The sequence below is a fragment of the Pseudorasbora parva genome, chromosome 1 (assembly GCF_024679245.1).
Source record: "Pseudorasbora parva isolate DD20220531a chromosome 1, ASM2467924v1, whole genome shotgun sequence".
In the NCBI taxonomy this organism is placed as follows: domain Eukaryota; kingdom Metazoa; phylum Chordata; class Actinopteri; order Cypriniformes; family Gobionidae; genus Pseudorasbora; species Pseudorasbora parva.
Window position 1 is genome coordinate 17,736,800 of NC_090172.1, and position 27,330 is coordinate 17,764,129.

A 27,330-nucleotide genomic window follows, 5' to 3' on the forward strand; every position below is an offset into this window, starting at 1 on the left:
TGGCTCATGGTTCAGAGCGTTCTGCTGGTGTAATGATAATGAAAAAACATTTCACGGGTTCAGTGTTAAAGAACTATATAGATCCTAAGGGGCACTTTATTTTATTATTAAGTATTAATAATCTCTTTTTGTTATTGATAAACATTTATGGATATAATGCCTCTCGGAAAAATGACCTGTTATTTGAAGAAATAGGAGACACAAAATTGTGTTATGGCTTAATACATTTCCCGATGTTGTAATTTGTATTGGTGGAGATTTTAATATCACTCCTGATAATAATTTAGACATATTTCCTCCGAAGCAGCATACTCCAAATTCAAAACTAAAAATGTTCATGGAGAAATTTGATTTAATTGATATTTGGAGGGAGAAGTTTCCAAATATTAAATCTTACACATGGGGTAACAAGAATCGTTCAAGACTTTCTCGTTTAGATTATTGGCTTGTACCATACTCTTTCAAAAATCATAATGTTTCAGTTAATATTCTCCCATCTCCCTTAACAGATCACCATACTCTCCTCCTTTCTACTCCTCTATCCTCAGGACACTTAAATATAGGTTCTAGATCATCTTATTGGAAATTGAATTCCTCTCTACTTAAGCATGATGATTTAAAAAAGAGCATTTCCTTTCTGATTCGATACTACTGGGTGAAAGCTTCTTCTGACAAAAAATTTGGCCTAAACTGGGAGTTGCTAAAATATGAAGTAGGAATGCATATTAGGCATTTTGGCAGCAATTTGGCAAAACAAAGAAGGTACGAAGAGGAGAAGGTTATATCCAAAATCATAACACTTCAGAAGTGGAGAAACATAACTCTAGGAATCTTTCTATTGGTTCACAGCAAATTAATGGCACTCTAACAGATAATTCTTAGGAAATTTCCTCTTTTTGTAGTAATTTTTATTCAGAACTTTATAAATCCAATTACTGTAAGGACTCAGCCTTCCTTTTTTCTCAGTCACTAAAGGGGGTTAAATCAATATCCAAAGATGAGCAGCTAGCTTGTGATAAAACTATAACTATCACTGAAATAATTGGGGCAATTGAGGGCCTTAAAAATAACAAATCTCCTGGAACTGATTGCCTTACAGCCGAATTTTACAAAAGTTTTGCTAAAGAATTGGCACCGTTCCTACTAGAAATGTTTTTGGAGAGCATTCAATCCGAATCTTTGCCTTCTAGTTTGACACAAGGGCTGCTTACTCTTATACCTAAACCTAAAAAATATATACCTTTGATAGATAATTGGCGGCCTATTTGTCTCCTTAATAATGATTAAAACATTTTTGCTTGGGCTTTGGCCAAGAGACTTAAATGTGTTCTGAGTTCGGTTATTGACGATCAGGATTTATGCCAAAAAGACATATAGCGAAGAATATCCGACTTGTTTTAGATGTATTAGACTATAGTGATTTAATTAATGATGACAGTCTTTTTCTTTTTGTAGATTTTTACAAAGCTTTTGACTCTCTCAAACACAAATTTATTTTTCTATCCCTCAAAAAGCTTGGGTTCGGTGATCCATTCTGCAAATTTATAAGAACTCTTTATAATAATGCCAATTGTTCCATGAACCTTAAATCGGGTACCTCGCCTAGATTTCAATTGTCAAGAGGAGTTCGCCAGGGTTGCCCTGTTTCCCCTTATTTATATATTGTAGCTGCACAGCTTCTTTCCTCCTTTCTTTCTAGTAGTCAGCTACAAGGTATTAATATTGCCAGCCAACATATACTTATTAGTCAGCTAGCTGACGACACTACCCTATTTTTAAAAGATGAATCACAGATTCCAATTGCCATCCAACACATTACTTTTTTCTCAAAAGCTTCTGGCTTAAATTTAAATCTTAATAAATGTGATCTGTTAGCTATTAAAACCTGTCCCTCTCTCTCCCTCTACAGTATTCCAGTTAAGTCACAGGTGACATATCTTGGTGTATCCATATGTAAGGATGATAAAGCCAGATGTAGACTAAACTTTGACCCAGTAGTTGAGAAAGCCAAAAGGAAATTCAATTCATTTACAGATTTATCTCTGAAAGGACGAACCCTCATTGCTAAAGCTGTATCACTCAGAAACCTTTATTTAAAAAATGAAAAATAAAACCTTTTTTTTAAAACAGATTTAGAACACATAATTTCTCTTGCTTGGCCTTATCCTCATGTTCCTCTTCTTTTTCTTCCTTGCCACAGATGAATCTTAAGAAGGATCCTCACCGTTTACTCGTCTTTTACCCTAATGCAATCCGAGATGTATACGACTTTATTTCCTCAGATGAACACAGATAAATAATCTCTGCTAATTTGCAGAGAAACTCTGCTGGATTTCTAAGAGTTAAGGCATCAAACAGCACATACAGCAATAACTACAGTAATCCATACAATCCCAATGGATGAATCAATGTCTTCTGAAGTTAAACGATGAGTGTTTGTAAGAAAAATAACAATATATCACATCCGACCAGCAGTTATCAGCGTGTGTATGCGAGGGTTGATTTTATGCTTGACGTAACTTGAAGGGTCAAGCGTGACGTGCGCGTGCCATAAAACTGGTCATGTGGATGTCTGATGCTGTCATTTTTCTTTTTATGCTTACAAGTTCAACACTATACAAACAATAACATAATATATGATGATAGCAATTAGAAACAAACAAGAATAAAATACAAGAGATGTCCGTTCTCACGTGTGTTTCAGATGAAACGTGCATGAGAACGTCATGAAAGCTTGCCTGTTACCAGCGCGTGCATGAGATGCTTCAAGCTTTCATGACGTTCTCATGCACGTTTCATCTGAAACACACGCCAGAACGAACATATTTTGTATTTTATTCTTGTTTTTTCTAATTGCTATTATCATATATTATGTCATTGTTTGTATACTGTTGTGAGAATAAAAAAACGACAGCATCAGACATCCACATGACCAGTTTTTCGGCGCGCGCACGTCACGCTTGACCCTTCTATTTACGCCAAGCGTGAAATCAACCCTCGCATGCACACTGCTGGTCGGATGCGATATATTGTTATTTTTCTTACAAACACTTATCCATTGGGATCGTATGGATTACTGTAGTTATTGCTGTATGTGCTGTTTGATGCCTTAACTCTTAGAAACCCAAATGAGTTTTAATTAGCAGAGATTATTTATTTATCTGTGTTCATCTGAGGAAATAAAGTCATATACATCTCGGATAACATGAGGGTAAAAGACGAGTAAACGGTGAGGATATTTCTGCACAAACTGTATTTTCAGTGTAACAGTTACAGAATACTAGCTAGACATGTGGGATCCTTCTTAAGATTCATCTGTGGCAAAGAAGAAAAGAAGAGGAACATGAGGAGGGTGAAGCAAACGAATGTGTTCTAAATCTGTTTGTTTTTTTAAGTTTTTATTTTTCATTTTTTAAATAAAGGTTTCTGAGTAGGGCTGCACGTTTTCAAGTTTTTCATTAACCGTTAACCGAGGCCCTTAGCGGTTAATACTCGGTTAACCATAGTGTGCGTCAGGGTTATTTTTAGCTTATTAATTTGACGACCACCATCTCCGTAGTGAACGGGCCTATAGAGAGAAATGCACATCATGGATTACATAATCAGAGAGTAGCCTATTTATTTTCGTTTTAAATTGTTAAAAGACATTTCAAGTTTCTTAAGATCTATTTCATGTCTGTGAGGCGTACGCTGAGTTTCGTTAAATTAGGATGAGATGCGCTCCAGTTCACGAGCAATGCGAGTGGCCGCGAGGGCGCCTGCACGATTAGGGCATGTAACGTTAGTAAAATATGCAGCTGAGAATGATTCACACAGCGTTTGACTCGCGCGGCTGAGCCTCTCCCGGCAGATAGTTCAAGCATCTGTGGACTCGTCCCTTCAGCTCTGGCCATCTTGCTTTCAGTCCGCGATTAGCTTTTTTGTTTTCTTCATTACAGTTAAAGTAACGTCTGCTTTTCTCTAGTCATTCACAAGTTTCTCACTTCAAACTTTCTTTCTTCTTATCCGTTATGCACAGCGAGCGTGGCTCGCGCTCTGCTTCTGCCCTAATGCGACTTTTAGTCCAGTGCGACGCATGTTATTTTCCTCTTCATGACGCATCTTTTGACTGATGCGACTCATAGTCCGGAGCAACTTATAGCCTGAAAAATGCGGTAAGCACTGCATTGCAATACTTGCATTTTGCCCCGTCACTCTCATTTTTAAAGTGCTCCCACGCTTTCTTTGCCCGCTTAGAAAGCTGGTCATGACTACTTCTTGTGGATATTACAAATGTCTGGGAGCGCTCTGGCGGTCTCTAGGGGTGCAAACATATATTACAACTAAATTCAAAGCACGTCATTGACGCTACTTAACCGAGCAAAATGTTTCACTCGGTTATGCAATTATTAACGGTTAATCAGTCAATCGGTTAACCATGGACACCCCTATTTCTGAGTGATATCAGATTGTATTTGTGTTTTTATTGTACTTACCCCGTAACTACATGAAACAAGAGGAGAACAAGAGCCACTTTAATTTACAGCCCACACATCCATACTTGCCCCATAATTACACGGATAATTACCCCTTAATTAAAAAAAAAACCCTTAATTAAAAAATACTTACAGTATAATTACCCCTTAATTAAAGAATACTTACAGTATAATTACCCCTTAAAGGGGGGGTGAAATGCTGTTTCATGCATACTGAGCTTTTTACACCTTTAAAGACTTGGATTCCCATCCTAAACATAGACAAAGTTTCAAAAACTAATGTTGGACGTTTGATGGAGTATTTCTGTGTTAAAAATACTCCTTCCGGTTTCTCACAAGTTTCGGCGAGTTTTTTTCGAGTATGGGTCTACTTGACGTTAAATAGATCGGAAGGTCCTTGTATGGGCTGTACGGGCTCTTCTCCCGGAAGGGTGCGAGCACGCGCGTGACTAGAGGGAGAGGGAGGAAATGCACGCTGTAAACAGTCTCTCAGGTGCAGATCCAGTCGTCCGTGAACACTTATGTCGCGCCGCGCTCCACTTTATTCCTATGGGTGACGTTGAGCGACTTCAACGCTTCAGCACAGCATTCCGGGAAGGCAGCGCTGCATTTGAACCGATTTGAACGCAGAAATGACGGGAAGCTTCAAGGCATCACTTCAGTCGCGTCGCAAAGTGGATTTCCACGGTCACTGCTGTCACAGGACTTCACCAAATCATACCAAAGAAGTGTGTTTTTGACAGAGCGGTCCTGCTTTGGAAGATGCCGGTGAGTAAATCAACTTCAAATGTCTCTGCTATTGGCTACCGTCGCATGAGTAAACATCAGTAAACGATACGATCGCGTGCTTCGTCATTCAAATGCGCTAACGGTTACTCCATTGTTGTTCTGTATAACGTTACACTATTCTGACTCTGACGTGCAAAACCGTTTTGCTTGCTACCTCTAAGGTCTAGTCACATACAATAGTCCATAAACCGAATCATGTCCTCATAAACTGCACACAAAGGCCCCTAAATACAGTACATACCACAGAGACGGACATCCTGATGTTGCCGTTTCTCCTGTTCAATTTATTTCAGCCTCAGATTTGATTGTGGATCATTATCTGTATTAGCTGAGATAGATGGGTTTCTCCACACTTGAGGACGTCACCGCTTTGCGCGCTTGTCATTCTTTAGCTCCGCCCACACGATAGCCCTCCAGGCGCTCGTTTTTTTCCGGAAAGACTCGGTACAGCCCATATTTCTTTTATAAATATGATAAAACTAAAGACTTTTCGGAGATATGAAGGATGCAATACTACTCTATAGGTACTCAAGATTGACATGAGATTGACTGAAACTGAGTGTTTCACCCCCCCTTTAATTAAAAAATACTTACAGTATAATTCCCCCTTAATTAAAAAATACTTACAGTATAAATAATTTGTAAATTTTCCTGATAGTTAACCCTTTATTCCCCCAATATTACATATTGTTCACTGCATGAAAAGTGGGATTTTCGTCAGTAAGCGGCACTGTAGATTGTCGTGGAAGATCAGGTTTACGACTGTACACGGCAGTTTGCAGGCGACACCGAAAACTGCCGTGAATTGTCAGAAATTGACGTGGGCCTTGCTTGGCAGTTGTCCCCCCCAAGACCCCCCTTCCCTTAACTCCAGGGGAGGCTTTAACATGTAAATGAACATGCTGTGAGCTATAAAAAATGCAAATCAGGGTAGCAGGAGTTTTAACCCATGTGACATTTTTCTAAAAGGTATTAACTTCCTTCTAAGAAAATCTCTTAGATAGATCAGGCTCAGTATAGCCTAATTGTAAAATCTTAAACTTAAGCTTGAATTTATATATTTGATGAAAGTATTCTAGATTATTTATTTTGTGTCATTTGCAATCAGTCCCCGTGAATTCAGTGCGACTCGCAATTTTGACCAATCACCGCAACTTTTACCAATAATTGCGGTCTCCTGCTAATAAGCGGCGTCATACATCAGCAAACTTTATATATCATATATCATTGCCTGTCAAAATTAACGTGTTAACGCAAATTAATTTTAACGGCACTACATATATATATATATACAGGGGTTGACATTAACTTTTTTGCTCACCGGCCACCGTGGCTAGTGGTTTTCCAAAGTTACTAGCCACTCAGCATTTTCACTGGCCACAATTTTGCTGTTTGGAAATTACATTGTATATGTTTAAAGTTGACTTTGGCATATATAAATTACTTGATTTTGAATCATTTTACTTTATTTAGAAGATTTAAAACCCTTTCAAACTTTCAAATGCAGAATGACCCCCCAAATCTTGTATATCAGCTGGGATGTGCAGGTGGGCAAGGGGTGGGCAATATAATAGATTATAATAGGCTAATATGAGAAAGGTAATATGACAGGCTATGAGTTATTTTAGTTAGGATATATATATATATATATATATATATATATATATATATATATATATATATATATATATATATATATATATATATATATATATATATAATTTAAAAAATACCCTAAGCAAATTACAAAAACAATAGTTATTAAAAATAAAATAAAATAAACATTCCGATACTAATACGACACAATGTAATTTATTGAATGTAATTGTCATTGGATACGACTTTCATCGAAAAGAATGTAACAAAATGTGGGCGTGGTCTGTGTTGTGAAATGAAACCACATTAAAAATTCCCTTAAACTGCGTTTGAAACATACAGCAAAGCAGCGACAGAGGAAAACACAGAGCCTGATATTATGCAAACATTTAACAATAATGTGGAAAGCGTTTTAAATCTGTTCAGTGGAAAATCCGCTGTGACGAATCTGTCCTTGTCTAACATCTGCTGTAAATCTAGGTAAAACTAGCTGCGTGCACGCGCCCGTCCCCAGATAACATGATCCCCAGTTGATCCGTAACACCGGCGGGAAGAAACAGCTGAATGCAATCATTGGGCTATCTCGTCAGCTTGCTGCCGATTTTAACGAGCAGTTAACTTTAGTAATCTCCAGGTTGCTGTCCATAGATGATAGGTTGCTTGCTTTGGAGTCGAAAAACTGTGTGGAAGATACTACGTTAACGACGAGTGCCTAAGAGAAGACCAGTCCTAAGATTGCGGTAAGACTGTTATCTAAGCTAAAGTAACCTAAAGCAAAGCTTTTTAAGTAGCTGAAATTAGCCTTGTAAAAGAACAAATGTAAGTTGCTTTATAAAAGTGTTTTCTTTTTCTGGTCATTTTACAGGAAGCAGTACACCGTCTTCACAACTTCGTCATAACACTCATTTAATTGTTTTCCAGCTGCATGTAAGACATAGAGACAGTATGCAGGAGCTTCAGGTACAAACATCCAGTTCTTGCATCGCAAGCAGAAGCTGTGAAGAGTTCAGCTCGGAGTTCGATTGAGAAGAAAGAGGGTAAGATTTATTAGATTAGATCCGTTTTTGGTCAGTGTGACTATTTTTCAGGTGCATTTTATGCAGTACATCGCGCAATACTGATTGTCTTTATTGTTTGTTTTTACAGCTGCTACAAGCAAGAAAGAGTGTGTTAGCTGAGGATGAGGTGGGCCTTTGGAAGTGCGCTAGACCTGATGTCTGATGAGGAAGACGGCATCGTTCGCGCGGTGTCTGGATGGACTGTTCGACCAGCCAGGAGCTCGCCGAGCTCTGTGCCATGCTGCAATCGAGATTAGAGGCGATTCCAAAGAACAGGGCAACGCACGACAGACGTCTGAAAAATGGACTGAAATCAGACAGAATGGCGCTGTTACCTACAGCTCTGAAGCGGAAAACAGAGACTTCATGGTGCTGTAGGATTTTGGGCTTCTCGTGAGCTTCCTATTGTTGTGTGGGCAGATCTCAAACGTTTTGCATTTGGTTGTGTGTTTGTGTTTGTTCTAATAAAGCTCTTTCTTTGAATAAACTGCACGTCCCTGGCATATTTTCCTTTCCTCAATAAATGAATGTCCTTGATGGTTATAATAGCGTAGTCCATACAATGACATGAATATAAAACATAATAGCATATCACATGAATATGAATACCCAGCAAACACAGTACGTTGTGACAACGTCGTCAGTTAGTCGTCATTTGGTCAGCGTGACATTACTATATGACAACGTTGTGAGGACGTCGTGGTAAAGTTCCATTTTTAAAAATTTTGGCTAACGTTCCAGAAACGTCATGGGCACGTCCTCAAAAGACGTCGCTAGTTTATCCCACAGAGAACGTTGTAAGGACGTCGTGGTAAAGTTCCATTGTTTTAGAATCTTGGCTAACGTTCCAGAAACGTCACGGGCACGTCCTCAAAAGACGTCGCGTGTTTATCCCACAGAGAACGTTGTAAGGACGTCGTGGTAAAGTTCCATTTTTTAAAAAATCTTGGCTAAAGTTGCAGAAACGTTGTGGGCACGTCCTCAAAAGACGTCGCTAGTTTATCCCACAGAGAACGTTGTAAGGACGTCGTGGTAAAGTTCCTTTTTTTAAAATCTTGGCTAAAGTTGCAGAAACGTTATGGGCACGTCCTCAAAAGACGTCGCGTGTTTATCCCACGGAGAACGTTGTAAGGACGTCGTGGTAAAGTTCCATTTTTTTAAATCTTGGCTAAAGTTGCAGAAACGTTATGGGCACGTCCTCAAAAGACGTCGCGTGTTTATCCCACGGAGAACGTTGTAGCGACGTGGCCCACTGGTCTTCATAACTTTCCAAATTGCATTATTAATTTACAAGTATTATCAAATGTATGCCATTTTGATTTATATGGGACATTTACATTCATCAAATATTTTTAAATGAATCCATGTTTGCAAATCGTATTGGCAAAAACAATAAAAAATCTAACAAAAAAAAAAAAAAAAAAATTGTCCCACTATCACATGCGGTGCCAGGAGTGGCATTTTGCATCTGAGCGGGTCATAGAACATCAAAATGAGTTCTAAATTCATTATTTATTATTCTTGATTTTTATTATTTTTGAGCTGCGTGACTTTGACGTGGTGTGTTGATGATGTGTCAATGGAGCGGAGCGGAGTTGCCATGGAAACAGTGCAGCAACACAACTGACAAGCCGCAAAAGTAAACTCCCTCTCGTTGTTGTTTTCACTATACTTTCAGGTGAGTTGTCTTTAAAGTTACACAAATAATACACACAACTGTTACTGACATTTTCCTGACATTTCTTATGTGTCATTGACACGCTTCTGTTCTGTTGAATATTTACTTTATAGAAATGTAGAGTCTTTGGAAAAAAGTCCCCGTTTTCCGAACTGTAAGTTAAGTTAACGAGGCTAACGTTAACTCTATAAAGTTAATCTCTTGTTTAGGCTTTGAATCACATGTGTAAATGAGAGGTTTTGATAGTTTTATAAAGTTTTTTTTTTCTTCTGGGAATTGAATGGGTCATTGAAGGTGGCTAATTAATTGAACTAACGTTAACGTTATGTGTTTGTTGTTAATCGACGAAGTCACTTACATTAACTTAACATTAACACGGAGCGCGAAAAAAACGTGTTAACATATAATAAAATGTTCTGTGATTTTCAGAAGGGACAAAATAACCCCTCTCTACAACAGAGGTGAAGCTCCCAAGTTTCCAACATTTCTGAAGGAAGCTGCTGAAAGAGAAGTAGAAAACACAGGTGAACTGAAAAAGGTGATTGATTAACCTTGTCCATTTTTAACAATATTTTAACCTATTCTTTCTCTTTTCTGCATTTAACCTTTGCTGTAGCTTCTTTCCTTTTAATAAACCTGGCGTTGTATAATTTATATATTTGGCTCTGATAAATTGTTGATGCTTTCATGCTGATGCCCTGCAGCCTGCACTGTAAAGTTAGCAGAGTGTGAGCAGATCTCCTGTCGGACAACATCTCTTAAATGGTGAGGATTTACTCACCTGCAAGCCATCCTATGTGTAAGTTATATGACATTATTCTTTCAGACGAACACAATCAGAGTTATATAAAGAAATGTCCCGGCTCTTCCAAGCTTTATAATGGCAGTGAATATTGCTTGGTTTGCTTGGTGATAAGCGGTAGGCTACGCGAGTCGACTTGCGCTAAAAAGGGTGACCCCCCCATGCTATGTTTTGTTTTGCTCTAATTTCTGTACTTCTGCGTTCGTCAATACGCATGCGTCAAGGGTTATTCTTTTTAGCGCAAGTCGACTCGCGCATTGCTGACCACTGGAAGCTAGTTATTTTAGTCTATAAAGTTTTAAATATGGATATTTTTCTCACACAAACATGCCACTTTGCTTCAGATGGCCTTTATTAACCCCCGGAGCTGTGTGGCGCAATTATATGATGGATAGATGCACTTTTATGGACTTCAAAAATGAAGCATTCACTGCCATTATAAAGCTTGGATTAGCCAGGACATTTTAAAATATAACTCTGATTGTGTTCGCCTGAAGAACCTAGGGATGGCTTGAGGGTGAGTAAATCATGGGATATTTTTCATTTTGGGATGAACTAACCCTGGCATTATCACCATGTGACTAGTATGTAAAACCTCAAACATACAATAATGTTCAAAAGTTTGGTTTTGGTACAATTCTTTAAAAAAGGTCTCTAATGCTCACCAAGATAGCATTTGCTTGATTAAAAAAAAATCTGTAAAATCTAATATTTTGAAATAATATTAAAATTCTAAATAATTGGGTTCTATTTGAATATTTTATAAAATGTAGTTTATTCTTGTGATCAAAGCTTAATTTTCAGCATAATTACTCCAGTCTTCAGTGTCACATGATCCTTCAGAAATCATTCTAATATGAGGATTTTATTCATCAAAGAATCCTGAAAAATGGTTTACACAAAAATATGAAACAGCACAACTGTTGTCAACACTGCTAATAATCATAAATGTTTTTGTGAGCAGCAAATCATCATATGAGAATGATTTCTGAAGGATCATGTAACACTGAAGACTGGTGTATTGATGTTGAAAATTCAGCTTTGATCACAGGAATATTAAATTAATAATAATAATAATACAATGTAAAATAGCTGTTTTCAATTTAAAGGGTTAGTTCAACCAAACCTTTAAATCCTGTCATCAATTCCTCTCCCTCGTGTTGTTACAAACCTGTAAGACCTTCATTCATCTTCAGACAGCAATTTAATTAACACTTTCAAGGCCCAGAAAGGATGTAAAGACATCAATAGTTACAATGTTAAGGAGACTGGCACAAGCTAGATCAAAATTGTGGAATTAAGTTATTTTTGCACACAAAAAGTATTCTTGTTGCTTCGTAACATTAAGGTTGAACCACTGGAGTCACATGGACTATTTTAACAATGTTTTTACTACCTTTCTGGGCCTTGTGTTGCAGTCTATGGAGGGGTCAGAAAGCTTTTGGATTTCATCAAAAATATTTTCATTTGTGTCTGAAGATGAACAAAGGTCTTACAGGTTTGGAACAACATAAGGTGAGGAATTAATGACAGAATTGACATTTTTGGGTGAATTATCACTTTAAATATATATTACAGTTTGTACTGTATTTTTGATCAAATAAATGCAGCCTTGGTGACTGTTGAGTAAAAGAGACTCTTTCATAAGCATAAAAAACAGATTAGAAACATTAATAAGGTTCTCCTCTGTTTCAGCTGCCAGAAAATGATGAAGATGTGACAGTGTAGCTCGGGATAAGGAAGAGGATGAAGAGGAGGAAGAACATGTAAGTAAAAAAAAAAAAAAAAATTATACCTTTTTAACAAAAAGCAATACACCTACAATAGTATGGCTTTTTTTTCAGCTTCCAGTTTACAAAGATCCAAAGTGAATATATAGAGGCCATCCTCCTATCCTGTCCTCAGAAGACCCTGCCCTCCGCTGGTGGGGTAAGAAAGACCCTCTTCCTCTTCTCTCACAGCTCTCCATCTCCCTCTGCCTCATCAACACTGTCTGAAGCTTTTTCCACAGCTGGGACACAGTCAGGAATGAGAGGTCTCAGATTCTTCCTGAGAAAGTCATCATGCTCATTTTCTTGAACAAAAAAAAAACCTGTTGATGTATATTTTGGCCCAATAATACAGAAAAGATGCTAGGACTCTATGTAGTGTTTTTTACATATCTCTTTTTTTTACTATAGCTCAAGGACTATATATCTTTTGTAATTGTCACATTGTTCAGGTTTAGCTACAGATAGTGAAGCAATAAAGCACATCACCACCAGACATTTGTAGCAGGTGCCTCACAGGACATGCAGGACATTTCTGCAAATAAAAGTAATAATAAAGAAACTGATAAATCTTTTTTCCATGTCTTTTTTGTGCTAAATTATTGAGAGTAGTACCAATATGAGTATTGATAAGTATAAGTGAGAAAATCCTTAACTACTCCCATCCCTAATAAGACAATAAAATATTTTAATAATTGGTTGCATTGCTTATGTTGTTTGTTTGATTAATGAATGGATGTGTTACATTACTGTACTCATAATTTGTTGACACTTTACACTGTTCAAATGTTGACTTAATATTTGTAGCCTACAAAGTAACACTGAATAAATGCTGATTATTAAATTAATGCAGTGTGGTTTTGAGCCATTTTCTATGACAATTTAATAGGGGTTTGTATCGTTTTTTTATTATCTACAAGTACATAATCCCTAAATATATTAACTAAAAACAAAACAAATGTATTATTAAGGTTTTACAGCAGAGAAAAATGTTTGAGTGTATCAGTTCTATGTGGATTTCAAGGTTATGGACCAAGCACATCTTAATTTCCCGGACTAAAGGTGAGATTATTCAAATAAAGGTGGACGTGGTATTTTGGTCGTTAGGACGTACCTGTCACGTTCCAGCGACATATCATAATAACGTCGCCACGACGAATACAGGAATCACAAAGTTACGTCACTGGAACGTTACCTGGTATGTCGCTGCGACTAATATGGTCCATTGAGGTTACGTTCTCACAACATGCCAGTTTGGTCGTTGAGACGTGATCATCACGTTATAGCAACGTACCAGTATAACGTCGTCACGACGATTATGGGAATCACAAAGTTACGTCACTGGAACGTTATTAGGTACGTCGCTACGACGAATATGGTCCTTTAAGGTTACGTTCTCACAACGTGCCAGTTTGGTCGTTGGGACGTGCTCGTCACGTTCCAGCAACGTCCCACTATAACGTCGCCACGACGATTATGGGAATCACAAAGTTACGTCACTGGAACGTTATTTGGTACGTCGCTACGACGAATATGGTCCGGTCCGGTTACGTCTTCACAACGTAACTGTGTTAGCTGGGTATATACAATTAAAAAATAATATGCAAATCATAATTTTATGTGTGTGTGTAAAATTATTATTATTTGGGGGTTTAAATTTATTAATTTATTACCCAGGTTGACCAATAGTAACAGATCTGCCAACCAATCACGAGTGATATTTCTTGTTTCAATGTAGTAGTTTCAACCAATACTGAGTGAGGAAATTCAAGCCATTCCGCCCAGAGCTGCTATTCATATGCTAATTAGAGCCATTAGCGCCGGCGCCAGCATGCCTCCGCAAGCTCCACATACGTCAATCAATCAATCAATCAACTTTATTTATATAGCGCTTTTACAATCACGATTGTGTCAAAGCAGCTTCACAGTGTCAAACAGGGTAATATTGCGACAAAATTAGATTTGGCTGTACAGCCGTACTGGAGAAAACAGTGATGTTATCAGCTTATTTTAATTTATCATATAGCGACAATGTTGGCAGATCAGTATTATAGTTTATAGAATTAAATAAGACCTAATTCATATATTTTATTTGTATAATAAGTTGAATAACTTTAATCATATTTTTAGTGTCCCCAACTGAGCAAGCCAAGCCAAAGGCGACAGTGGCAAGGAACCAAAACTCCATCGGGGCATGATGGAGAAAAATAAACCTTGGGAGAAACCAGACTCAGTCGGGGTGCCAGTTCTCCTCTGGCCTATTAACACACCGTGTAAGATTATTATTCTGGCAACCTTACAGGTCGGAAATCATATTAGATCGGATTATTCAAAATTTTCAGGGTATCACGGAAGAGACAGATTTATTTAGGATGGGGCGTCAATTACACAAGAGTATGAATACATGAAAGATCGGAATTATTGCGCCGAAGACGGGTTTTGAGCATGTCGTGCCAGTGAGGCAAATTCGGAGGAGACACCATTTGACACGGCTCAGCAGACACTCCAGGATGCGTTGGTCATGTCCAGGCAGGTCCACCATCCGATCCGGACAGGGCCCAGATCCGGGATAAACCTCGGGATAAACAGAGAGACTAACATTAGCGTAGATGTCACTCTTTTTATGATGTAACGAGTACATCAGGTGTTATGGGAAGTGTTCCCGGTTCCGGCTGACCTAGTTAATGCAGCCTAACAATCAGTCAATTGAATTGAATAATGAAAGTTAAAAATGTTCTATGTGTATGCCATAGTAAAGAGATGTGTTTTTAGTCTAGATTTAAACTGACAGAGTGTGTCTGCTTCCCGAACAATGCTAGGAAGACTATTCCACAATTTAGGAGCTAAATAGGAAAATGATCGACCGCCTGCAGTTGATTTAGATATTCTAGGTATTATCAACTGGCCAGAGTTTTGAGACCGCAATCGACGTGATGGAGTTAAGAGCTCGCTTAAGTTCCGGGGAGCTAAACTATTTAGTGCTTTGTAAGTAATAAGCAAGATTTTAAAATGTATGCGATGTTTAATAGGGAGCCAGTGCAGTGTTGACAGAACTGGACTAATATGATCATACTTCCTGGTTCTAGTAAGAACTCTAGCTGCTGCATTTTGGACTAGCTGGAGTTTGTTTATTAAGCGAGCAGGGCAACCACCCAGTAGAGCATTACAATAATCTAGCCTTGAGCTCATGAACGCATGTACTAACTGTTCAGCATTTTGCATTGAAAGCATGTGCCGTAATTTAGATATATTTTTAAGATGATAGAATGCGGTTTTACAGATGCTAGAAACGTGGCTTTCAAATGAAAGATTGGTATCAAAGAGCACACCCAGGTTCCTCACTGACGACGAGGGCTTGACAGAGCACTCATCAAGTGTTAGACAGTATTCTCGGTTACTACTTGTGGAGCTTTTCTGTCCAATAATTAAAAATTCAGTTTTATCTGAATTAAGTTGCAGAAAATTACTATTCATCCAATTTTTTATATCAGCTATGCATTCTGTTAATCTTGTGAATTGGTAGGTTTCATCCGGGCGTGAGGAAATATAGAGCTGAGTATCGTCAGCATAACAATGAAAACTAACGCCATGTTTCCTAATGATATCTCCCAGTGGTAGCATATACAGGGTGAAAAGCAACGGTCCTAACACTGAGCCTTGCGGTACCCCATACTGAACTTGTGATCGGTGTGACATCTCTTCATTTACTGCTACAAACTGATAACGGTCAGATAAGTACGATTTAAACCATGCCAAAGCAGTTCCACTAACGCCAACATACTTTTCGAGTCTATTCAGAAGAATATTGTGATCGATAGTATCAAATGCAGCGCTAAGATCGAGTAACACTAATAGAGAGATACAACCACGATCAGATGATAAGAGTAAATCATTTGTAACTCTAATTAGAGCAGTCTCAGTGCTATGATACGGTCTAAATCCTGACTGGAAATCCTCACATATAGCATTTCTTTCTAAAAAAGAACATAATTGTGAAGACACGGCCTTTTGTAGTATTTTTGATAGAAACGGTAGATTCGAGATTGGCCTGTAATTGACTAATTCTTTAGGATCAAGTTGTGTTTTTTTAATAAGTGGTTTAATTATAGCCAACTTAAAAGTTTTCGGTACATATCCTAATGTCAAAGATGAATTAATGATATTAAGCAGAGGATCTATGACCTCTGGAAGTATCTCTTTTAATAGCCTAGTCGGTATAGGGTCAAGCATACATGTTGTTGATTTTGATGATTTTACAAGTTTAGCCAATTCTTCTCCTCCTATAGCAGTGAATGAGTGTAATTTTTCCTCAGTGACCCTACAATGCTCTGTCTGAAGTGATACTGTAATAGACGGCTGCATGGTTATAATTTTATTCCTAATATTATCAATCTTACTAGTAAAGAAGTTCATAAAGTCATTACTGCTGTGTTGTTTACAAACATCCGAAGCTGAAGCTTTATTTTTTGATAATTTAGCCACTGTATCGAATAAATACTTAGGGTTGTGTTTGTTTTCTTCTAAAAGAGATGAGAAATAAGCAGATCTAGCAGTTTTTATGGCCTTTCTGTATGCAATCATGCTCTCTTTCCACAAATTGCGAAAAACCTCTAGTTTTGTTTTCTTCCAGCTGCGCTCCATTTTTCTGGCTGCTGTTTTAAGGGCCCGAGTGTGCTCGTTGTACCACGGGGTTGGATTATTTGCTTTAATCTTCTTTAAGCGCCGGGGAGCAACTATGTCTAAAGTGCTAGTAAGGATAGAGTCCATAGTTTCGGTTGCAGCATCAAGTTCATCTTGGCTATCTGTAATGCTGAGGAGATGGAACTGATGAGGAAGATTATGTACAAAGCAATCTTTAGTCGCAGCGGTTATCGTCCTGCCATATTTGAAGCGAGGGGATGGCTTTGCAGCCTTAGGTAAATTAAGTATACATGATATTAGGTAATGATCTGAGATGTCATCGCTCTGCTGCAGAATTTTAACAGTATCAACATTTATTCCATGTGACATTATTAGATCTAAAGTATGATTAAGGCGATGAGTGGGTCCTGATACGTGTTGTCTAACTCCAATAGAGTTTAGAATGTCTCTAAATGCCAATCCCAATGCGTCTTTTTCATTGTCTACGTGGATATTAAAATCCCCAACAATTAGTACTTTATCTACAGCTAATACTAACTCCGATACAAAACCAGCAAATTCTTTGATAAAGTCTGTATTGTGCCCTGGTGGCCTGTATACAGTAGCCAACACAAATGTCAGAAGGGATTTATCATTTACACTACACAGTGTTACATAAAGCACCAAAACTTCAAAGGAATTATATTTGAAACTAGACTTCTGAGTAATACTGAAAATATTATTATAAATTACAGCCACACCTCCCCCTTTACCTTTCAGACGTGGCTCATGTTTGTAACAATAATCTCGGGGGGTGCACTCATTTAAAGTAATGTAATCATCAGGTTTTAGCCAGGTTTCTGTCAAACACAGCACATCTAAGTTATGATCTATAATCATATCATTGACAACAAGCGTTTTTGGCGAAAGGGATCGAATATTCAGCAACCCAAGCTTTATCAATTGTTCATCCGTATTATATCTGTTGTTTATTTGTTGGACATCAATTAAATTTTTACTGTTGAATGGTTTTGATGGTTTTTTGTATTTACTAATTCGGGGAACAGACACAGTCTCTATGTGATAATATCTAGGTGAAAGAGTCTCTATGTGCTGGGATTTAGCTGACTTTGGTGACGTGAGACAGCTAGCAGACGGTTGGTTTAGCCAGTTTGTCTGCTTCCTGACCTGGGCCCCAGTGAGTCAAGGTTTAGCTCTAAGACTATGTGCCAAATTACTAGAGAGAAGAGCAGCACCAGCCCAGGAGGGATGAATGCCGTCCATCTTCAACAGGTCAGGTCTGCCCCAAAAACTTTTCCAATTGTCTATGAACCCTATGTTATTTTGCAGACACCACTTAGACAACCAGCCATTGAGTGATGATAATCTGCTAACTATTTCATCACTCCTTTTCGCGGGGAGAGGTCCAGAGAAATATACGGCTTTTGACATCGTACTTGCGAGATTACACACCTCTTTAATGTTAATTTTGGTGATCTCCGACTGGCGAAGTCGAACATCATTAGTGCCAACGTGAATAATAATCTTAGAGAATTTACGATTAGCTTTAGCCAGCACTTTTAAATTTGCTTTGATGTCAGGCGCTCTGGCTCCCGGTAAACATGTGACTATGGTGGCTGGTGTCTCTATTTTCACATTCCGTGTAATAGAATCGCCAATAACTAGGGCACTTTCAACAGGATCCTCAGTGGGTGCGTCACTGAGTGGGGAGAACCTGTTTGATGTTCTAATCGGAACGGAAGAGCGGTTTTTTGATCCGCGACTATGCTTTCTCATCGTCACCCAGCCCTGCTGCGCGGGCTCAGCCGGAACCAAACAATGAGTGTTCACTAAGCTAGTCGCATCCAAAGCAGTATCTAAAGCTGTTACATTCTCACTACTCTCACATAAAGCTTGGATGCGTGTCTCTAAATCTGAAATCTTCTCCGTCAGCCTGATTAATTCCTTACATTTATCACATGTGAAGCCCTGTTCGCCAACGGAGATAGATATGCTAAACATGTAGCATGCAGTGCAAGTGACAATGACAGGAGAAGAAGACATGGCTTACCGTATTTGTTGATGAATCCAAAACTTACCACAGTTGTCTGATGGAGTCTTTTTAATAATCCAACTCACCACAGTTGTCTATAGAACTCAGAAAACAGGAGACCTGGATGCTGGGATGGAAAGCTACCAGGCTAGCGAAAAGCTAACGTGTGGTAGTGATTTAGATTAAAAGCTAGTAATGTCAAATTTAAATTGATAGGCTATATTAAACACTATATGGTGATGAGTAAGTTATATTTAGCAGTGTAAATTACAAAGAAAATATATCAAATAGAGATTCAAACACAGCTATACAGAGCTACAAACACTGTGGTGGCAGCAGCAGCAGGCAGACAGACAGGAGCCTGCTGAAACGTCATGGTTCGTTTCCGTCAATATGTGGCACAGACGAACGCGACGTTCACAGGCTGTAAACTGACGTTAATTGTCGAAAATCAGGGAGATTTCCGGCCGTTTACGGGGACGAAAATCCCACTTTTCATGCAGTGGTTCCCATATACTTACTTTATAGTTATACTATTATTACAGAAAGTTATGCTGTAAATTCACTTTAATTATACAGTACTTTCCGGGCCGTAATCTAAAGCATTACCCTAAAAATATATGTAATTTCTGATTATAGCATAGCTTTCTGCCCACCCAATTAGACTAGTAAAGTAGGCTAATGATAAAAAAAAAAAAAAACGCTTGATCAAGGGCCCTACCCGGCCCGAGGATAGTACCGGGAAATCTCAGTCAGTTCAGGTCACGTTCGGGCTCGGGCAGAGAACCTAAACTCTGCATTGCCCCACCATTTTGAGACTGCCGCTGCAGTGCCCCGCCATTTTGAGACTGCCGCTGCAGTGCCCTGCCAATCTGAGACTGCCACTGCAGTGCCCCGCCAATTTGAGACTGCTGCTAAAGTGTTTTGCTCAATGCTGATGCATCGCCCCGCCAATTTGAGACTGCTGCTGCAGTGTTTTGCTCAATGCTGCTGCATCGTTCTGCTATTTTGAGACTGCCAATAGGTGACCCGCAATTTTGAGACAGTTGCTGCAGTGCCCCGCCAATTCGAGAATACTGCTGCAGTGCTTTGCTTGATGCTGCTGCAGTGCCCCGCCAATTTGAGAATGCTGCTGCAGTGCCCCGCTCAATGCTATACTGCTGCTGCAACACCTCACCTGTTTCATAAACTGCCACAGCAGTTACCTACCTCAGTGCTGCTGCAGTGCCATCTTTCATTCAGTCTATTTTACAATTTTGGGGGGTCTTCTGGAATAATTATGCAGACTCCTCAAGTAATCATGAGCTGTTCAAATTCCCATAATTCTTGCTTGCTGTCTATTTCTGCATTATGTTTTTGGGGGGGCAATCAGAGCTTGGGTAATATCCTCTCCGAGCCCTCTATAGCAGACAGCAAGCCAAATCTGTTTACCACTTTCACTAAGATTATATGGACACACAAACTCGTGAAGTTATTAAATGTAATTTCGGGAGGAGTACGCCCATCTAATCTTTCAATTAATACCAAGGTATAAAACCAGCAGCTTACCTCTTCCCCTTTTTAGTTCCTGCAGCATCCCTCCTCCTCCCCTGCTCCTCCTTTTGTACAATTTTGTACACCACACTGGTGGTGGTTGATGAGAGATCCTTGACACGAGTGTAAAGCGCTTTGGGTGTACAGTAGTACATATGAAAGCTTTATATAAATGACTCATTCATACATTCTTTTATTCAATTTTGAATTTTGCCTGTTACAGGGGGGCAATCGGAGCTCAGGTAGAATATCTTCTCCGAGCTCCTCTATAGCAGACAGCAAGCCAAATCTGTATACCACTTTCACTAAGATTATATAGGCACACAAACTTGTGAATAGCTATTTTTTTCTCCATCACTTAAAATTAGATACCCATATTCTCTTCTTATCCCATTCATTCTTATCATTCCCCATTGTAATAAAGTTCATAATATGGACAGGAAGGAGGCGGGAACTGGCGAACGTTCAACAACTATAATTAAATAAATAAACAAAACGAAAGTAAACCGTGGGCAGCCCCAAACGGATGACTGCCCGCACACACATAACTGATCTAGGACTGGTCCTCTCTCGTCTTCCACTGTCTTTGCTCCTCCTTTTATACTCCCATCACCTTTGCCAAGGTGAGATGAGACCGGTGTGTCACGCAGCTGGCGCTCATTATCACTCGCCACCGGCCCGCTCTCACAGCCCCCTCACGTTTCCCTTCCGATAGTGTTACAAAACTTCCTCCAATAAGCCTTCTTTTTATTTTTAATAATTCTCCTTACATTTTCGTGCATTCTTTTATATTCAATAAAATTCTGAAAACTGAATATTTTTTAAAAATTAAAAAAAAATGCTTTATTTCGAGATTTAATTTCATTATCACATTCCTTTGTCCACCATGGTACAATCTTCTTCTTTTTTCTGTCTCCTTTCTTCGTGATAGTCTGATTTGCTGCTCACCTGAATTGTTTGAACAAATGGACCTGTAAAAGGTGTAGAAAAAAGGGCTGATGAGCAGTTAGCCATCTGTGACCAAATGACCAAATGGCCAGAGCTCAAACCCCTCACGCATCCTGTGATGCCCTAATCAGATCATACGTAAACAAAAGTTCCCTTGTGTGTTGCAACCATACGACTAATTAACAGCATATGAGGAGCCAAAATGTCTCCTAAGAGATTGTGAGAAAGCATTGTGAGCGTTGAAGTTGATGACACCTCTGGCACTTTGCTCCCACACATAAAGCCCCCTCCTTTTCAACCTCTGACCCACACATACAGTCCCAATACGCATGAACTCCCTTGTGACACAGATCAGCCATATATGGACAATTGGACAAAAACTACCTCTTCAACATATTAAATATATATATTGTGTTGAGTTAATGTCTTTATATAATGTATCAAATTAGCTAGGATGTTTACTGTATAGCCCCTTTCACACTGCACGTCGTACCCGCAATATTCCCGGAACATTGCCAGGTCACCTTCTGTGTGAAAGCAACCACGTCCCGGAATGGATTACCGAATTGAACAAGGGTCGGGGACCTAGTAACATTGCAGGTTCGACCCGGGACGAGCGCTGCGTGAACAAAAGCCAAAACTAATGCCGCAACGTGTACGTAGTTATCGTGCAACTCCGAGCTTGTTTTTTGCAATAATACAACCCTGCAGTGCCAAAAGAGCTAGTCTGTGTTTTAAACGCAGAGAGTGTTCGTATACAAAAGCAACTAAAATTAAACAAGCAGAAATGTGCGCAAATTGGACACAATTCGAGACCACGGAGCTCCTTACTGTCCGCGCTGAAGCTGAGATCGCTCGCCATTATACGTCACATCAGGATGTCACGTGTCAACTTGCCCCGGGACCGTTAAGCGTTGTGTGAAAGTGCACATATTACGGTATTTCGCTGGCTGTGTGAACGGACCAAATCTAGCGGCCTTGGAACGAATGCCGGGTCGCATTATCCGTGTATTTGCCGGAATCGCAGTGTGAAAGGGGATATAAAACTGTGCGCACCTCTGCAATTCAGGTGTGCGCAATACTTGCCCTTGATAAATGCTGTGGCTGAAACCGATCTTCATTAGAATAATAGCCCCTATATATTCAAGTCTCCGCCTCCCCCACGCCCTCATTTTACACCATGGATACACGGATGAAGGCAAAGAAGCTAAACTTCTCCAACGTGGAGATCGGGCGCGTCTCAATCCTCTCACTAGTCCACTATTCAGGGCACTGATTAGGACATAAGTCAATGGGCTGACTCCCTGATCAGTGCCCTGATTGATAATGCTAATGCTAATAGATGATTGATACGCCCATCGAGACCATAATCAGGGAAGTGGAAAAAAGCTAAAAAAAAATATTTGGGAGTTTAAAGAGTGAGATTAAAGGCACCCACAAAAACAAAATGTGGGCCTAAATTAAGAGTAGCCTACTGTTAATAGTGTGGGGGTTGAGAAGCGCACTCCAGCAGTTTAAATAGCTGTTTGGATGAGAAATTATCACAATGCATTATTTTACAGAATATGTTTTGAAACAATTAGCATTTAATTTCATATCACGGCACATGTAGGCTATTGGGGTGTACGATAGTGATGATGATGTGATGTGGAGTACCATTTTTTCACATTAATAATTGCATGACAATTTTTAAGATTCTTATTAATAGCATGATTTTTATTATTAATTACGCTTATAGTTATTTAGAAGAAGAATGTTATTATTTATTTTATTATTATTATTATTATTATTATTATTATTATTATTATTATTGTTATTTAAAAGAAGAAGAATGTCATTTTTATTATTTTGTCTGTCTGAATTATTTTTAGTCTCAGTCTGTGCGCAGCTACCGGGCCTAACCCTGAAACGTCAGGTAAAGCGCACAGGCTCTCAACTGGAGGAATACATATGCCTACAAATCAAATGCTTGTTATCACACAAATTAAACATTGAAGTCCATGTTGCACAAAAATAAACATTGAAGTTTATAATTACTATGTTGTTGTTGTTTTTTTACAGTGGGTCATAATATAGCATATCTTTGTCGGTGTGTTTTGTGGTGTTTCGCACTAGCTCAAAACGTGTGTACACCACCTCCTGAGCTGGCGTAGGATTTGAGTCCATATTGATAAATCTCAAAGTCACCTTGGGTTTGGGTGTACGCAAGGTGTACACTGGAAATTTGGTGTACGCACTTTTGATAAATGAGGGCCATTGTGTCCTCATTTGTGATCAGGTGAGATGCATCACATAAACATGACTTACATTTTTATGGTAGAATTTACATTATACAGACAATGTCCCAAAGTAAAAAATGCAGAAAACTTATATCCACAAAAATGTCTGAACTTATGAGAATGTACAAATAATGTGAACCTGTTGCACATCACATTTCCAAATGAATCTTATAAGCGAATATGAATATGATATGAGACACTAAACCAGCTGAATGAAACCAGCATCTTCTTTATAATGTGGCTTTATTGCATAGTTTCTCTTCAATTCTCTAGCTGATAAAAGGTCCTCTGCTTCCTCTCATCTTTCTGTTGGTCTATTTTCTTATTCTATTCTACTCAGTTAATAAATAAGATCTCGGTTTGCTCATGCTGGAGGGAATCTAATGAGTGTTGAAGTGTAATCCAGCGAGCAGCAGTAAATCTGAGCTGTTTACCGCACACTCTGGGTAAATTACTGCTATGTAAATCTGCTCAAGTGCTGAGCAACTGGACAAGCTCCGAATGAAGCTGCTGCAGGAAACACTAAGTGGACAGAAAGCCAATATTCTCAAACCAGGAGAGAGACAGAGAGAGAGAGAGACAGGTGGCTCTATACCATCTATCACTGACTGTGCTTAGCCAGCGAAAAGCCATTTATCAGAGAAACATGGAGATAGAGAAATACAGACAGAAGGAGAGAGAGACTGTTAATGAATGCTACTGATGCACATTGAAAAACAAGCCATTAAAAAGGGTCCCCTGATTCAGATGATCCTGAAGCTGCAAAAACTAACACAACAGCCAGCATCAAGAAACATGCTTATCCACAAAATTCTGCCAAACCAAATTATAAAAGCACAAAAATAAACGGTAACACTTTACAATAGCAGGACATGAATAAGCATCTATTAATACATGAATTAATAGTTAATTCAACATGAACTCATGATTAGTTAAGATATTAACTAATTGTAGCACATGCGTCAAAAAATATTGCACTTGCTGCTAGTATTATTCATAGGCCAGTAGGTTCGACTATAGAGGTGTAATAAAGACAACACTAGAATTATCAAAGAAAATTTTTAGTAAAAAATAGAAATTACTTTCAAAGGAAAATAAAATATAATTATGGAAACAAAATAAAATTCAAACCATGTCACAGTTTGTTGATCAATAAGTGAATCACAGTTAAATGAATTTTCAATTCAATTGAATAATTGAATAAGTTCACTTGACTCTTGGTTGGTTTGGGTGCACCCTCTAGTCTCTCTCTCGGGAAAGAAGAAACTAACAGGCAATCAGATCTTTCCTACCCAATTCCTCAGGTGTTTGTTTGAACTCAAATCTCACAGCTCACAATGTTCATCTCACTGGGAAAGGCTCGCCATCTCGAATCATCAAGCTCACGCTGAATGGAAACAGTTCCAGCGTAGGCCAAAAACCCGACCTGCATGTGCAACAGGCAGTTTTCAGTTCACAATACACATTACATTAACTACTTCTAGTCTTACAACAATCACATAGTAACAATTTTGACATTATTTAACATATAGCAGTTAAACTTCCATCGTATTTCGACAGCTTAGGTAACGATTACATCGCTTGAGAAACAAAGATGCTCTTTCATCACCATCAACAACGAAATATGAACATTAAGAACTCATTTACACAATTAGTATACCATTGCATGTCTTTTACCATGTTAAACAGCAGATCTTATCAGCTTTTCATTCTGATAAGAAAACACGTTTTCAATCTCTCACAATTGAACACATCATTACTCATTTAAATCACATTTATGACAGTTTACACATCTCAAAATGTGTACTCACCAAATCCAAAGAAAATCGACCATATGTGTCTCTCTGCTAAACCTCTCTGCACAATTTATAACTTTTACACAAAGTTATGCTGCTGCTCATTTCACCAGTCGCACAGAGGAAAAAAAAAATGGCTTCCCAGCTAACACAAATACGTGGCTGTTACGTAACTGCAACGTAATCTGCTGACTAAACTTTCGTCGTGGTGACGTAACTAGTTACGTTGTGGCAACTGGAAAAGTGAAATTCCCAGATACGTTGTCACAACGTAACATTGTAACGTTGCCAGTTAGTAACTGCAACGTTGTGGCAACGTCATGGATCTATTAGTTGTGTGTTCAGTTGGTAATTTTTATAATTAATTATTATTATATTATAATTGTTTATCCCGAGGTTTATCCCGGATCTGGGCCCTGTCCGGATCGGATGGTGGACCTGCCTGGACATGACCAACGCATCCTGGAGTGTCTGCTGAGCCATGTCAAATGGTGTCTCCTCCGAATTTGCCTCACTGGCACGACATGCTCAAAACCCGTCTTCGGCGCAATAATTCCGATCTTTCATGTATTCATACTCTTGTGTAATTGACGCCCCATCCTAAATAAATCTGTCTCTTCCGTGATACCCTGAAAATTTTGAATAATCCGATCTAATATGATTTCCGACCTGTAAGGTTGCCAGAATAATAATCTTACACGGTGTGTTAATAGGCCAGAGGAGAACTGGCACCCCGACTGAGTCTGGTTTCTCCCAAGGTTTATTTTTCTCCATCATGCCCCTGATGGAGTTTTGGTTCCTTGCCACTGTCGCCTTTGGCTTGGCTTGCTCAGTTGGGGACACTAAAAATATGATTAAAGTTATTCAACTTATTATACAAATAAAATATATGAATTAGGTCTTATTTAATTCTATAAACTATAATACTGATCTGCCAACATTGTCGCTATATGATAAATTAAAATAAGCTGATAACATCACTGTTTTCTCCAGTACGACTGTACAGCCAAATCTAATTTTGTCGCAATATTATCCTGTTTGACACTGTGAAGCGCTATATAAATAAAGTTGATTGATTGATTGATAATTATTCATTTTTCAATAGGCGGACATGCTGTAGTTTATGTCCTCATTTGCCCAAACTAATTTAAAGGCTATTTCAATGAATGTGAATGACGAATGCAGACTCAATGTGACTTTAGTTCATTCAGTTCATTTATTTTGAAAAACACACAAAAGCGAAGAATAAAACACCCAAATTATTTAACAAAAATATCGGAGATACAGCAGAACATGAATAAAAGCATTCAAGATGCTCGGCATTATAATGTTAAACATAACATAAGTTATGCTGTGCTAGCGTAAGTTACCGTTTGCTAGTTGACATTTCAAATGATTCAGGAAAAATACCACATAAATATGTAACAATAGGTATAAATATTAACATAAATACTTAAAGTAGACTGTAGGTAATATTACTTAACCAATCTGACACCGTTGTTGAACTTTTTTTTTTAGATAACTGGCGATAAAACGAGAGCGAAATGTCGACGCTGTCCTCTGGTCCTCTCTAGCTGTTTGTGTGTTTACGGTTGCTATGGCAACTCCCAACTGCCACCAGGCAAGCGCGTTCTCGTTCAGTCTCTACTACTGTTAAATTAGATGTAGAGAGGCCATATCTGTCATTATTCCAACGTTTTGTATGAAATATTATGCAATAAAAAGTTTACACTCCAGAAAAATTAACTGCTGTTGATAATATTGCCTACGGCGCGCACACACTCAGTTGTGGAGGCGCGCGCATCGTGTCACGTGACACGTCACTTTTTTATTTTATAAATAAAAAGATCGTGTTCTTAATTGTTTAAAATAAACAATAATCTTAAGGGGAATTTTAATCTTGTCTGACATTTAATTACACATTTTAAATAGCA

General features: G+C 38.6%; 2 long non-coding RNA genes across 2 annotated transcripts; both read left to right on the forward strand.

The window, feature by feature from the left end:
- Nucleotides 1-7,211: 7,211 nt before the first annotated feature.
- Nucleotides 7,212-8,297, forward strand: LOC137083361 (uncharacterized). The gene is made up of 3 exons (XR_010906485.1): nucleotides 7,212-7,600; nucleotides 7,726-7,897; nucleotides 8,007-8,297. It is a non-coding gene; the product is annotated as an uncharacterized lncRNA (long non-coding RNA).
- A 989-nt stretch (nucleotides 8,298-9,286) lies between these two features.
- LOC137083368 (uncharacterized) lies at nucleotides 9,287-13,199 on the forward strand. Its single transcript, XR_010906487.1, has 4 exons — nucleotides 9,287-9,596; nucleotides 10,026-10,134; nucleotides 12,094-12,164; nucleotides 12,243-13,199. It is a non-coding gene; the product is annotated as an uncharacterized lncRNA (long non-coding RNA).
- Nucleotides 13,200-27,330: the final 14,131 nt, after the last annotated feature.